This window comes from Piliocolobus tephrosceles, chromosome 13 (assembly GCF_002776525.5).
Source record: "Piliocolobus tephrosceles isolate RC106 chromosome 13, ASM277652v3, whole genome shotgun sequence".
Lineage (NCBI taxonomy): Eukaryota > Metazoa > Chordata > Mammalia > Primates > Cercopithecidae > Piliocolobus > Piliocolobus tephrosceles.
This window is the reverse complement of record NC_045446.1, coordinates 67,950,156-67,965,516: the sequence shown is the minus strand read 5'-3', so window position 1 is coordinate 67,965,516 and position 15,361 is coordinate 67,950,156. Positions and strand designations below refer to the sequence as shown.

The 15,361-nt window shown below is 39.9% G+C and overlaps 1 protein-coding gene and 1 pseudogene across 1 annotated transcript in view; both read left to right on the top strand.

Moving 5' to 3' along the window:
• RSF1 (remodeling and spacing factor 1) overlaps positions 1–15,361 on the top strand; it is a 159,646-nt gene that overhangs the window by 1,006 nt on the left and 143,279 nt on the right. The window lies entirely within an intron of this gene.
• Positions 5,973–6,710, top strand: LOC111540803 (annotated as a pseudogene).

The following is a 15,361-nucleotide window of genomic DNA, read 5'->3' as shown; positions in this document are numbered from 1 at the left end:
GACACTCAACTCTCCCTCCTTCTGTTGGGAACTCCCCCGAGAGATTTGTCCCTTTTCCCTTTCCCTCGAGGGCTGGTTTAACCCCTAAAACTCCTTTCTTGGAGTGGGGAGGTCTGCTCCTCCCCCCCGGAGGGGGTTCTTCTCCATTCTCTGTAGGGGGGCGAAGTAGGTTCAGCTCCACTTTGGAGAGGAGAGGGTTAATTCCTCCTCCATAGTTCTCCTTCCTCTCCCCACCTCCCCCAAAATAATAGATGAGCATCTCCCCACTTTTCCAATCCCTTCCCCCTTCATCTTGGCAGCCGGGCTTAGGCGAAGAAGTCGTCTCCCTCCCATTTGCACGGTAGGGTGGGGTGGTTAGTATGTAGGCTGGAGGAGGGGCTCTGACGGAGGGGGAAACAGTTGAAGAAGGTGCTTGTTGCTCATGTTTCTCTCTCTGGTGCCGCTGGTCTATTATTGGTGTTCGCAAGTGGTGCTCCTTCCACATAAGGCCACCGCGCGGGTGCAGGGCGCATGCTCTGCCCGGCCCCATTGAAACTTCCTGCTGCTGCTGCTGGTTCTTTTGCTGGAGCATCTCAGCGCTGCGCCTGCTGCCTCCAGCCTTCACACTGAGTGCTTATACTCATCCCCATTTATTCCCGATCCCTGCCTCTCCTTTTCTGGCACTTTTCTTTCCTCAGAGAAGGCTTTTTTGTTATACTCTGAGCATTGCCTTTATCTGGAAACAGCCCTTGGCTGGAGAAGAAACGTTTTCCAAATAGATCTCTTTTTTGTCCATATTAGCTGGCCAAAGTGGACTGGGTATTGTACAAGACGGATAGCTGTTTCCTTTCCAAGAAAGCAGGGTCGCTCTTCTATTCTCTATGTAAATGAAGAAGTTTCTGTTAACTGAATTTATTTGCATTGCTAGGAAGTGCCAAGTGTGAAGTTCTTCAGAATATTACCTATAAAGAATCTGTATGATGTTATGGCTACCGAAGATTCAGATTAATACAGCAGTTATAATACAGGCCTATTAATCTCTTCTTACCTGTCCACATCCCCTCTACCCGTAACAAACTGACTTACAAAAAGCTTATTTTTAAAAAATAGTACAAAATAGGAGGGTGACGTTATATAAAGGCTTCCCGCAGAATTTCTTTAAAAATTAAGCCCCATTGTAGTAATTTCATTATCAAATTGTAGCTATCTTCCTTTTCTTGTTTTTATTTATTTATTTTTTGAGACAGAGTCTCACTCTGTTGTCCAGGCTGGAGTGCAGTGGCAGGATCTTGGCTCACTGCCAACTCCTCCTCCCAGGTTCAAGTGATTCTCCTGCCCCAGTCTCTAGAGTAGCTGGGATTACAGGCGTGCACCACCACCCCCGGCTAATTTTTGTATTTTTAGTAGAGACGGGGTTTCACCATGTTTGCCAGGCTGATCTTGAACTCCTGACCTTGTGATCCACACACCTTGGCCTCCTAAAGTGCTTTACAGGCGTGAGCCACCACGCCTGGCCCCTTTTTTAATTTTTGAGAAGGTAGTCATTGTGAAGTAGAATGCCTTAGTAAGTTGCTTTTAGGATGCCTTGGGAAGTACTAGTAATGTATCTCTCAGAGAACGAACTGTGGGCGTTTGGGGAAAGGATGGCTAGCAAATTGTTTTGTTGATTCCCTTGGACCAAGATGAAATGCAGGTTTTCTGGGGTGGTGTGGTATTTTGGGTAGTATATGAGATTGCTTGCATCTCCGTTTCTTTTAGGTATTTTGACCACTGCATTTAGTTTATATTAGTATCAGAGGAATAAAATATTAGAGTCAGTTTAATTGAATAGTGGACCACTAAGTAAGTAAAAATGACAGGTAACCTGGGCTAAGGAGGATCATTTATTTCAACCACTGCATTACCGTTGGTATAGAGTTGCTAAGGGGACTGATAATAGATCCTGTCATAAGGTGATCTTAGAATAATTATTAATTAATGTTACACAGTTCAGAACACTTGGCAAATGAGAAGTCTCTGCAGGTGAAATGCTGTTACTGTGCAGGGAAAAGATTTTCAGAACTTTGATGATGAACCACGATATCATCATCAAAGTTGGCTTGTCGGGTGAACCACTATCGTTTTATCAGCTATTACAGACTTTCTGCCTGTTTCAAATAGCTGATAAGACGATAGTGGCTCAGCCAACAAGATTTGAAGTGAGTCTTTTTGGGAAAGAGTTGTGGTGTACAAGAGTTAAAAGACATGGATTTAGTTCTTGCTACTGTTCTCTGAAGTTGATAGTATTATTCCTATTTGGCAGGCATAGAAACTAAGTAAGGCTCAATAGATTAAGGTGCCCAGGAATATATAGTTAAGGGTGAAATATTATTTCCAACCCAAGTCTGAGTCCAAAGCCACAAAATTATATACCTTGCCATAGGATCATGGTTTCCAAACTGCATCAAGGCACCCTAGAGAATTGTTGCCAACTCCATCTGATAGTTTAAATTTTCAAGTAGGATACAGTGGTAGTCGAAATTTGCTGGTTGCCAGGCGAACTACTGCCTTGACATAGTTCATGGTTTCAAGATTGTGCTACATTTCTGTAGATGATATATCTTTGTGAAGCTGGTTTTTTAGTGGTTGCTGTGGTAAAATGCACAAAAAATCTGTATGCAGCAGGAAAGAGGATAGCAGGGCCCACTCTGATTCCAAGGTTTGAAAAGTTGTGCAGTGCCCAACAGTAATACACATTTCACAAGTAATTATGGTTAAGAATGAAGTAAAAACATTATTTGTTGAAATGTAGCTAGGTTATTTTTTCACATGGCTACTGACTGCTTAATAAGTGGAAGTGTTATTATTTCTGGCCTAGGGCTGCTGAGAGAAAATTGCTGAGATACTGAGGGTGCTGTGAACCTAGAACGTTTGGGAACCTTTGTTCTAGAAACTATCATTGAGTTTTGGGGCCAGAAAGAAGGGACTATTGTGTCATTGCCTTTATTTTTCAGGGAGGAAAATCAAGCTACAGAGGGAGATTTCAAGTGTATACAGCTAACTGTTGGTGTTAGTCAAATTCTTGTTTGAAAAGCCCATGTATATGCTGAAATTGTCAAAAAATTTAGATTTATAGTTGATACTTGGTATAAAAGGATGTGCCAAATGAAGGTGGTGTTTTATCCTCCTCTCTCTGCAGTCTACTTTAGTCCTTCCGATTCTGTGCTTTGTGTGGGCTTCCCCAGGTTTCTCCTAACCGGAGGTAGATGATGGTGGTTATGGATAAAGTCAGCATTGACTTTGTGAGATTCCTGACACCCAAGGCTCCTAAGTATCTTTCCTCGCCTGCAGAGAATATTTCTTTTCAAGAGAAAACTATACTGCTTTATTCTTTAAAAACAGTCTGGATATTGGTTGAGATGTTATATATATCTAATAGGTTTATTAAGGTAAATACAGATAACGTGTTAGGATTCTCATAGTTTATACTATGGTTGGCTGAATTAGTTGTATATTAAGTAAGTTGAGCCGTTAGTTTTTTGTTCCATTTTTGCATTTAATTTTAATGATTTGAATTTTAACTCTTGAAGTCAAAATATCAAGGTTAAAAAAGTATGCTTTTTTAACTGGAATTTTGTAACTATGATCTCTCTTACTGGTACTGTAACTGATCTGTGTGTGACAATATATTTTTAGGTGCGTTTGATAAAGTGGAAGGTGACTACTGTAACTGGGGCCACCATGTGTTGATTTAAACAAAAGATTTTACCAGGTGCATATACTAGAGGTTGCACGAGTCTACAGTGGTAGACACTGATAGGGCATACATACATTCATAGTAGTATTGCTGGAGCCAGAGCCTCGTTAGGTTGAAACTTTTTAGTTGTGGCTCTTCTGCCTTTGAAAAAGTAAATATTCTTTGGGGCACTTAATAGAGGGAAAGAAAGAAATAGATTTCATCTCCACCGTTTTTGATATGTCCTAAAGTTATGGAGGTTTGGAGGGAGGTTGTTGGCATTGTCCTAGGAACTAGGAGGTAATGGAGACAGAGGGACTTGTCTGGCTACCATGAGCCTGTTAATGCAAACTGGCTGACTTTTTTGTCTTTTAATGATTAAAAAGTTTGCCTTAAATTTAGATGTTTTGTTAAATTCTCAAACAGACCACACCGGTAAGAAGGTAAGTAAGCATTTATTGTGAGTTCATTCACTTAATATGTAATATTGAGTATCTGCTGTGTACAGATGTAGCTACAGTAAATATTGTGGAGACTTTAAAAAAAAATTAAACATAAGCCTTTTAAAAGAAATTTCTAATCTAGTAAGAAGTAGCTAAACTGAGCTTGAAACTAATGACATCATTCAAAGACTTATTTTTTTCTCTGAGATTTTATCAAGTGGAGCAATAGTCTGTGCATTCTAGTTTACAGTTGTAGACTAAAATTATCTAACAATTTTATGGTGCGATGCATGACCACACGCAATATGAAAAAGTAAGAATAATTCAGGCCTAAAGTACATGTTAAACTGAATCATATATTCAAGGAAGACAGTTATGTGTGTTGTTGGATTTAATAAAATTTTACTCTACCTGATGAGTATAGTCTTAATATATTATGCTTGTTTTTTTCTGGTTTTCTGTTTTTATTGTAGAGTAGATCCCACAAAAGGTATTAGGGTATTTTCTATTTTCTTTTAAAAACATTTAATTATATGGGCAAGTATAATGTACATTTTGTAATTACATATATTCTAGCATGGTTTGATTTATAATTTGTTTAGCTTTATATAGTCATATCTGTAAGTTAGGTTTATATTAGCTAACTTTTAAACATTTTTGCTCCCTCTTGCACAGTTGGGCACAAGCAGTGCCTCCAGGCAAATTGATGCCCAAACTAGAGAGAACAGCAGGCATTCTCTCCTTACTCTTCCACTTCCCCTTTTCTTCCATTTCCTGATCCTTATGTCTGAAGTTGCACCACCTTTAGCCATTTGAAGGGGCTGCTTCTTCCATATTATGCTTTCTTTCACTTGTATGCCATAAACGCAGTGCCTGCTAGCTCAAGTGTGCTCCGTATGAGATTTATACCAGTGTGTTAGGAAGAAGGGAGGCACTGAAGTTCAAAAAAACCCATATTTTTGGGGTTTCCAAGTCACTAAACAATTGAACCACAATAATAGAGGAAACTGACTTAAACAGTATTAAACTGGTATTGCTTCAAACATTATCAAAGGATTTCTGAGGTGAATGCCTACTTTATAAAAATGTATTTTTTTGGTTGGGCGCGGTGGCTCATGCCTGTAATCAGCACTTTGGGAGGCCCAGGTGGCAGATCACCTGAGGTCAGGAGTTCAAGACCAACCTGGTGAACGTGGTGAAACCCTGTCTCTACTAAAAATACAAAAATTAGCCAGACCTGGTGGCAGGCACCTGTAATCCCAGCTACTCGGGAGACTGAGGCAGAAGAATCGCTTGAACCCAGGAGGCAGAGGTTGCAGTGAGCCAAGATGGTGCCACTGTACTCCAACCTGGGCGACAGAGTGAGACTCTTGTCTCAGAAAAAAACGTTGTTTTTTTGTTTTTTTGTTTTTCCCAGAGTTAGGACCTTGAATTCCTGGGCTCAAGAAACGCTCCTGCCCCAACCTCCTGAGTAGTTGGAACTACAGGCGCATGCCACCATGCCCAGCTAATTTTTAAAGCTTTTTTTGGTAGAGAATGAGATGTTGCTATATTGTCCAGGCTGGTCTTGAACTCCTGACCTCAGGTGATACTCCCACCTTGGCCTCCCAAAGTGCTGGGGTTACAGGCTTGAGTCAGCACTTGTGGCTAAAACTCCTTTTTTTTTCTTTTCTTTTCTTTTTTCTTTTCTTTTTTTTGATCAATTGTAGATACTGGTTAGCAGTCTTGCTCTGTCACCCAGGCTGGAGTGCAGTGGTGCGATCTTGGTTCCTGCAACCTGTGCCTCCCAGGTTCAAGTGATTCTTCTGCCTCACGCTCCCAAGTGACTAGGATTACAGGCATGCACCACCATGCCTGGCTCATTTTTATGTGTTTAGTAGGGACAGGTTTTGCCATGTTGGCCAGGCTGGTCTTGAACTCCTGGCCTCAGGAGATCCAGCCACCTCGACCTCTCGAAGTGCTGGGATTATAGGCATGAGCCACTGTGCCCAGCCACTTCTTATTTTTATCCTGAGTTTAGGGATGTGTTAAATTGTATTAATTCTCCATTATCTGTGTGTGTGTGTATTTCCTTTGACAAATTATAAATGGCCGCTCTTTGAGGAAGACGTGGTGTAGGTGCTGTGGATCGGTGATCCGCAGGCTCCTGCTCCTTGACTCACCACTGTTCGCTCTCGCTGAGGAACAAGTCAGTCAGGAAGCTGCGCAGCAGCCATGGCTTTTAAGGATACCGGAAAAACACCCGTGGAGCCAGAGGTGGCAATTCACCGAAATCGAATCACTGTAACGGGCGTCACCATAAAATCCCTGGAAAAGGTGTGTGCTGATTTCGTCAGAAGAGCAAAGGAAAAGAATCTCCAAGTGAAAGGATCAGTTCGAATGCCTACCAAGACTTTGAGAATGACTACAAGAAAAACTCCTTGTGGTGAAGGTTCTGAGACATGGGATCCTTTCCAGATGAGAATCCACAAATGACTCATTGACTTGCACAGTCCTTCTGAGATTGTTAAGCAGATTGCTTCCATCAGTTTGAGCCAGGAGTTGAGGTGAAAGTCACCATTACAGATGCTTAAGTCAACTATTTTAATAAATTGATTACCAGTTGTTAAAAAAATAATAAATGGCAAGCTTGATCCCATTCATCATTAGACTACTTTTTGCTCTCATGTTTTGCTCAGAATTAAGTTTTATTTATTTATTTATTTATTTATTTATTGAGACGGAGTCTCGCTCTGCCGCCCAGGCTGGTGTGCAGTGGCCGGATCTCAGCTCACTGCAAGCTCCGACTCCCGGGTTCACGCCATTCTCCTGCCTCAGCCTCCCGAGTAGCTGGGACTACAGGCGCCCGCCACGTCGCCCGACTAGTTTTTTGTATTTTTAGTAGAGACGGGGTTTCGCCATGTTAGCCAGGATGGTCTCGATCTCCTGACCTCGTGATCCGCCCGTCTCGGCCTCCCAAAGTGCTGGGATTACAGGCTTGAGCCACTGCGCCCAGCCTGAGTTTTAATACTCATTTAAAAATACTTAAATAAATTTGATTTCTCTCAAAGTAAGTTGTGTAAGATATTCTGATAGCAAATTATTTCATAATTTGTGCCTTTCTGTTAATAAAAGGTAAAATTTCTGAAGAAGCAGGGATGAGGTGATGGGGAATTTGCAGTGTTTATTTAATCTTACCAGTCCAGATACTGGACAAAGAGCAAGAACTAAAAGTTACGCTTAGAATGTTTGTCCAAAATCAAGGTGATCTGTTCAATGTAAGAACATGAGCTGTGAGGGCACACCAAGCAGAAACTACACCAGACTGTTTTTGTTTGTTTGTTTGTTTTGAGATGGAGTCTCACTCTGTCGCCCAGGCTGGAGTGCGGTGATCTCGGCTCACTGCAACCTCTGCCTCCCGGGTTCAAGCAATTCTCCTGCTTCAGCCTCCTGAGTAGCTGGGATTACAGGTGCCTGCCACCACGCCCAGCTAATTTTTTTGCATTTTTAGTAGAGATGGGGTTTCACCATGTTGGCCAGGGTGGTCTCAAACTCCTGACCTCAAGTGATCTGCCTGCCCTGGCCTCCCAAAGTGCTGGGATTACAGGCGTGAACCACCATGTCCAGCCCAAACTGATTTTAAGAAAGAAGAGCATAAGGGGAGAACTTGACAGGTGCCCCACCAGTAGACAGACCAGGCTTCAGCCTCCTGTAGTTGAACAAGGATTGCTTGAGGAGCAACATAAAGTATATAATGTGTATATGGCTCATGTAAGCAAGAGTTCCTCCAGAAAGCTTTCATAGTGAAGGTTTAGTCTGTATTTATTTTAGACTCTTAAGCTTTTTTCCCCAGTATTTGTACATGTTTATCTTAATCATTTTCTGGATAGTAGGGTTATATAGGTTTTTTTCCTTTGTTTTTTCTTACGTTTTTTCACATTTTATTTTCTATGTTAATTGCGCATTTCTTTGATAATCACCACAAAAATTATTTAAAACTAGATTTCTAAAGAGGTTTTATAAAAGGAAAATTGAATTTCTGCTTGTATTTATTTACTCTTTTTTTTTTTTTAAAGACAGAGTCTTATTCTGTCAGCTGGGCTGGAGTGCAGTGGCTTGTTCTCTGCTGACTGCAACCTCTACCTCCCAGACTCAGGCGATCCTCCCATTTCAGCCTCTCAAGTTGCTGGCACCACAGGCATGTGGCACCACACCCAGCTAAATTTTTTTTGTATTTTTAGTAGAGACAGAGTTTCATTATGTTGCCTAGGCTGGTCTCAAACTCCTGGGCTCAAGCAATCCACCTGACTCAGCCTCCCGAAGTGCTGGGATTACAGGCGTGAGCCACGAAGCTCAGCCTATTTATTTATTCTTAATCTTGAATTACCTCTTACAATGAATGTTACTGTCATCTACCCAAGTCACTCAGATCAGAAACAAAGGAGGCATCCTAGACCTTAGCCCTAGACACTTTCTACTTTGATACCAAGTCATATTGAGTCTTTTTATCCCCTTTTATATTCAGCCTTGCTTTTCTGTTCTCATTGCCAGTTTTAATCACACTGAACTGCTTTGACATCTCTGAAAATGTGAAAGGTTGTCTTACATTTGTGCTTTTTCCTCATCCTCCTCCCACTGAGTCGAATATCCCATCCCCATCTTCCTTCCCTTGCCTGTTCACTATACCCGTCATTAGTCTGCTCTTTAAGCATCAAGTGCTCTGTGAAAAATTTCCTGCTTTCTGTCTCTCAAGTTAAATTAACCACTTCCATCTCCTTACTCTGCATGTACACTTTGTAGATTTTATGTCACAGTACTCATAAAACTTTTTGCACTTACTACCTAGCCTACGAGATGGTAAACTCTTTGAGGACAGGGATTCTTATTTTATTTTATTGCTAGCAATTGGTGAGTAATAGCAAATATATGTAGTAAATGTTTGTGAAATTAATAGTTTTCTTCAACTTATAGGACCATGTTCTGCTCTAAAACTTTGAAGTTAAAGCCTAGTCTGTGATAGCTTAGTACAGGGGTGGGCAGTCTACAGTCTGTCCTCTATTTTTGTAAATAAGGTTTATTGGTATACAGCCACATTCATTTGTTTACATACTGTTGTCTGTAGCTACTTTCACACAACTATGGCAGAGTTGAGTGATTGTCACAGAGAACATATAACTTCAAAACCTAAAGTATTGGGCTGGGTATGGTGGCTCACGCCTGCAATCCAAGCACTTTCAGAGGATTATCTGAGCCTCAGAGGTTGAGGCTGATCATGCCAATGCAATACAGCCTGGGTGACACAGCAAGACCCTGTCTCAGAAACAAAACAAAACCCAAAACTTGAAGAACTTATTATCTGTCTAGTCCTTTACGGGAAAAAATTTGCTGATCTGTATTCCAGTGTATGAAGATGGAAGTCTTAACAGATGATGATCGCTGTGTTTGAAAATACATTTAGAACCAGTATAATACAAATTTCCAGCCTGACCAACGTGGTGAAACCTGGTCTCTATTAAAAATACAAATTAGTTGGATGTGGTGGGATACACTTGTAATCCCAGCTACCTAGGAGGCTGTCACATGACAATTGCTTGAACCCGGGAGGCAGAGGTTGCTGTGAGCCGTGATTACGCCATTGCACTCCAGTCTGGGCGACAGAGCGAGACTCCACCCCTCCCCCCCGGCAAAAAAATAAAAATAAAAAATAACGAATATAATACAAATTAAATGCCTAGAATGTCCTGTGAATGAAACTATTAGTGGAACAGTAGTCTCAATATTGATCTAATTTTACATCCAACTATTTTGGTATTAATTACTCCTTTCTCTTGGGTTAGCTGAGTCTAAAAGCTTTTTTGTTAACAAGGTGATGACATTACATTGAACTAAATTTCTTTCATTCAAGAATAGCCACGGCTACCTCTGCCTAATTGTCATAAGGCAATGCTAGGATGGGAGCCATGTGACGTAGTAATTGGTAGTAAAGGTAAGAGTTGTTGTAACATTGCTGCTATACCAGCCTCAAAGTCTTATCCAAGTGAACTGATTAGGTGAGGGTAAGGTTGGATGAATGGTGATGCTGTGTACTCAGATGGGAAAGGATGTAGTTATTAAAGATAGAACTTAAAAGATTTACTTAGGTTACTTAAAGGACATAGAACTGGGAAAGAATCTACTAGATAATAGCTTCCTAGTAAGTGGGATTAAATGCCTTGGTCATCAGTGTATTTTGCAGCAAAAGGGCAGTACTGGTTATGAAGCTTAGGCATGTGTTATGCTAGATATCTCAGGGAATTTGATACTTACTCTTTTCCTTTGTCCTTAGCATCCTCACAGTTGGCTCTGCAAATAAATATAATTGTCACTTCTTCAATGTTTAGATGTTAAAAGTGTTTTAGGAAAAGAAAATTAGATAGAATGAGTTATTCCAAATAATACATTCTAATTTGCTTTTGGTATTTGGAATTTGGGGATATAGCAATATTGTAATGTTGGAAAACTTTGATTAATCAGAAGTATAATGGAGCTTACTTTATATTCCCATTAAAGTCTTGCCAACCTCCAGTTGATCAGAACCATAAGTAAGCCATCTACAGCAGTACTGACTTGGTCTGGCATCTGAATTCAGACATTCCATAATATTCCTCATTTTTGAGATTTTTTTGTCCTATGAATTTTGACTGTGGTCAACTGGTTTTTCCTTGCTATCTTTTTGCCTCATGGCCTTTTCATTTTATACCCTATCTTCTATTATTACCTAGTTTTATTCACCATGATAACTATATCTCACTCCTTTAGTGTTGTATTTTCCCATATTTTGGACCTCCCCTTTAAACCTTAATTATCTTCTCCATTCTTGTCTTTCATAGAAAAATAAATTACAAAAATGCAAAAATAAGAGGCTTTGTAGTACGCATGCTTTACCGTAATTTTATAGGTTAAATACCTGGAGTAATACTGTTGTAATTATCAGAGCTTACTATTGAGCCAGACTCCATGATAAAGCCATCTACCAAGATTACCTTATTTAATCCTTAGAGCCACTCTATTTATAGTATCATTATTTTCATTTTATAGATAAGGAAACTATTTAGAGAGGTAAAGTAACTTGCCTGAAGTCACACAGTGTTAAAGGGTTGGAGAAAATTTTGATAAAAATATGTTTGTAATGCTGTGGGAATTTAAAACTGGGTAAGTCTGGCTTTGGAGTCCAACTCTTAACCAGTGTTTTGTCCCCACAGGTACGCTCTTACAATGATTGTAGTGTGATCCACAGTACTACGGTTGTGGTCTGAACACTAAGCAATGATCTGAACACTTAACGCTTCTGAGTCAGATAACGTAGCATATTTCCCCACTTACCTCTTTTTACTTTAAAAGTTTAAATTTTATTAGCATGAACGTTATTTTTAAAAGGTATAATATTTGAATGGGATACTAAAATATGTTGAAACCAAAAAAACTACAAGTCATAGGTACAGTTCATGCCTTGATATTTGAACATGAATCTTTTCATCCAGCTTTTCATCATTGTTTGGGAAAATCCTAGTTTTCCTCACACTTTGAAACAATTTTCTTCTTCTTGGTTTTTTTTTTTTTGAGACGGAGTCTTTCTCTGTTGCCCAGGCTAGAGTGCAGTGGCATGATCTCGGCTCACTGCAGCCTCCACCTCGGGTTCAAGCAATTCTCCTGCCTCAGCCTCCTGAATAACTGGGAGTCCAGGCACGCACCATCATGCCCAGCTAATTTTTGTATTTTTAATAGAGACAGGGTTTCACTGTGTTGTGCAGGCTGGTCTTGAGCTCCTGACCTCAAGTGATTCACCTGCCTTGGCCTCCCAAAGTGCTGGGATTACAGGTGTGAGCCACCACACCCCGCCTAATTTTTTTATTTTTAAAAATTTTTTTAATGGGATTGGCTCAACGAAATAATTTTCTTCTTGAATATTTTGGCAATTAGACTCCATCTCCTGTAACTATGAAAGTTTTGTGCATTGTGTTATCAGATGCCTCCAGGGTGTGTTCCCATGCTGCCTTGACTCCATTTACCCGAATTAAAGCAATTGTCTTATTTTTCCTTGTAGTTCAGTGTTTTGCAACCTTTATAATAATCATGTGTCATTAACGAACTCTGGCTATGCATTAGAATCCCTTGAGTCGCTCTGAGAAATACTGATGCTTAGGCCTTAACAATGCTCCGTTGAAATCAGAATTTCTGGGGATTGAGGCCCTGGCATCAGTGATTTTAATGTATAATCAGGAATGTCTGTTCTTACCTATTTGTCCTAATACTTCAAACTTTGTCTTAAACTCTGTGCTGAGATTAAAGTCTGTTTCGTCTGGTATTAGCATAGCCACTTCAGCTGTCTTTTGTTTACTTTGCATGGTGTGTTCCTTTCCATCCTTTTAACCTCCTTGTGTCTTTGATTCTAAACTTTGTTTCTTGTAGACAGCATATATTTGTATCATGTTTGCATGATCTTGTTTGCATGAATATAATTATGCAGGCAGTTATAATACAAAGTATAACTGCTGTTTAGAGTAATTCTAAGGTGCTTTGGGAATATAAATGAGCAAGTACTTAATTTTGGCCGGGGAAATCATAACATTGCTGTAAGCATTATGGAAATTTGAATGGTTGAATAAAAGTTGGAAAAGCATTTGAGGCAGGGAACAGCATGGGAAAAGGCATAGAAGTTTCTGATAATATGGCATGTGTGGGAAATTGTAACCTAACTGTATACATTAGGTTTCTGATAAGGTTTGTGGTTGAGGAACTTAAGACCATATGAGAAAATTAGATTGGGAGTTATAAATGCTTTGCATGTATTTTTCCCTTCTTTAAAGTAAAAATGTAGTACATTAAATAAAGGCAATGTGCCAGTGACTGACAATACGTTCCATAAGGAATTCCTTTTCTCTTATTCACTCTATTTCTAGCCTAGTATTTAGCATATAGTAGATGCTCAAGTGTTAGTTGAATGAATGTGTCACATATTTCAAAATATTTTTAGATTTTCTCTTCATCCCTTGTTTGCTACACATTTTTCATGGCATAACTCTTTTTTCTTTTGGGTATTGCTGTAAAGATATACATTACTGAATTCCCCCTCCCCCGCCCCCACTTGTTTTTTCACTTATTTAATTTTTTTTTTTTTTAATGACTCAAGTGTTTCCTTCTGGTCTTTCTCAGGTGTTTCCCCATCTTTGGTCTTTCTTTCTTTTCTTCCTTTCTTTCTTTCTCTTTATTTAGAGAGAGGGTCTTGCTCTATTGCCCAGACTGCAGTGCAGTGGCACAGTCATAGCTCACTGCAACACAGAACTCCTGGACTCAAGTGATCCTCTGGCCTCAGCCTCCCAAGTAGCTAGCACTACTTGTGCCCTTACACCTGGCTAATTTAAAAAAATATATATTTTTTTTATAGAGATGGGTGTTGCTACATAGCCCACGCTGGGTTTTATAATAGTGCCTGAGATGGAAAATCTTTGGGTAATCCCTCAACTCATTTCTTGGGTTATTTGGTTATACCATGTCTTAACTGCATGAAAAGCATTTGTTATTAACCTCTTCTAAGCTTATTACTTTTTATTTGAATCCTCTGAGTATAGTTAAAAATCCAGTTTTTCATTTATCTTTCCCAAGACACCATGAGGGAAAAGTCATTATTCCGTTTCTGTTATTTACCTTTTATTTTTTTTTAAGAGCCCCACCCCAATTTCTCTGAATTGATTTATATGATCTTCACCAGGGGTGATCTGAAATTCTCATTTCTGAAACAATTCTTTTGTGGTGTTGGAAAGGTAGTGGGCAGTTTGGGGTGGTGATAGGGAAACCAGCTGGAGATTGTTATAATATTACATTCATATTGTAAGATGTGAATTGGGCAAGTGTCCATAGGGAGTGAGAGAAAAGGCTAGATCTGAGAAAGAGAATTTGCAGGTAGAATAGATAAGGACTTAGTTAATGGATTGAATTAGAGTACCTTATTTATGTACTTAAGGTAATTAAAATTAACTTTAATTAACTATCTTGGCATTTGTGCCAAATTGTTTTCTGTTACAGGTAAAGTTTTCTTTAATGAAATAATCTGTCTTTTGTTTTCTTTTTTTTGAAATGGAGTCTTGCTCTGTCTCCCAGGCTGGAGTATAGTGGTGTGATCTTGGTTCACTGCAACCTCTACCTCCTGGTTTCAGCAATTCTCCTGCCTCAGCATGCCACCCCACCTGGCTGAGTTTTGTATTTTTAGTAGAGACGGGGTTTCACCATGTTGGCCAGGCTGGTCTTGAACTCCTGACCTCAAGTGATCTGCCCACCTCAGCCTCCCAAAGTGTGGGGACTACAGGCATAAGCCCGTGCCCTGCCGAGATATGTCATTTTTATTTGCAAAAAAAGTTTGTTGTAAGTTTAGAGATTATTTTTTTCTGCTTGGTACAGAGATTTGATACTCGTTAGACATACTTTCTGTTCCTTTCTCCCCACAAAGAAACGAACGGGAACTTCAAGTGATTTGAAATACCACTCTAGATAAATAAACACATATGTTTAATATATAGTGTGGATTTAGTTCATTGTAAATGAGAAGTACACATAAGTGATATGTGTGTTTGTGGGGGTTGAAAGTTGATAAAGAGATTTTTGATTGATCTTGAAAAACTGTCTAGCAGAAATACAATTTGACTTGAATTCCATCTGGGGGACAACTCTTTCTCCAGCCTTTTTTGAGACAAGGTCTTGCTCTGTTACCCAGGCTGGAGTATAGTGGTGCAATCATGGCTCACTGCAGCCTTGACCTGAGCTCAAGCTATCCTTCCACTTCAGCCTCCTGAGTAGCTGGGACCACAGGAACGTGCCACCATACTCAGCTATTTTTTTTTTTTTCTAGAGATGGGGTCTCACTGTGTTGCCCAGGTTGGTCTTAAACTTCTGGGCTCAAGTGATCCACCCACTTCGGCCTCCCAAAGACTGGGATTACAGACATGAGCCACCGTGCCTGGTTCTCCAACTATTAAATGTGCTATTAGACACCATGTGCTAATGTAGACCTGTAATATTATTTGAGCTATAAGTAAAGTCTGGTCTCATGCCATTTAATTAGTGAAGGATGGTTCTATCATTTTACAAGATAGAATGTCACCAACAAGACTGTCCCCATTTCACATGCCAGCCACACGTGGGGTCCCCATGCTACCTGCACTTCTACCCAACTGGCTACAAATCTGAGGAGTTCCCATAACCCACCTCAAGT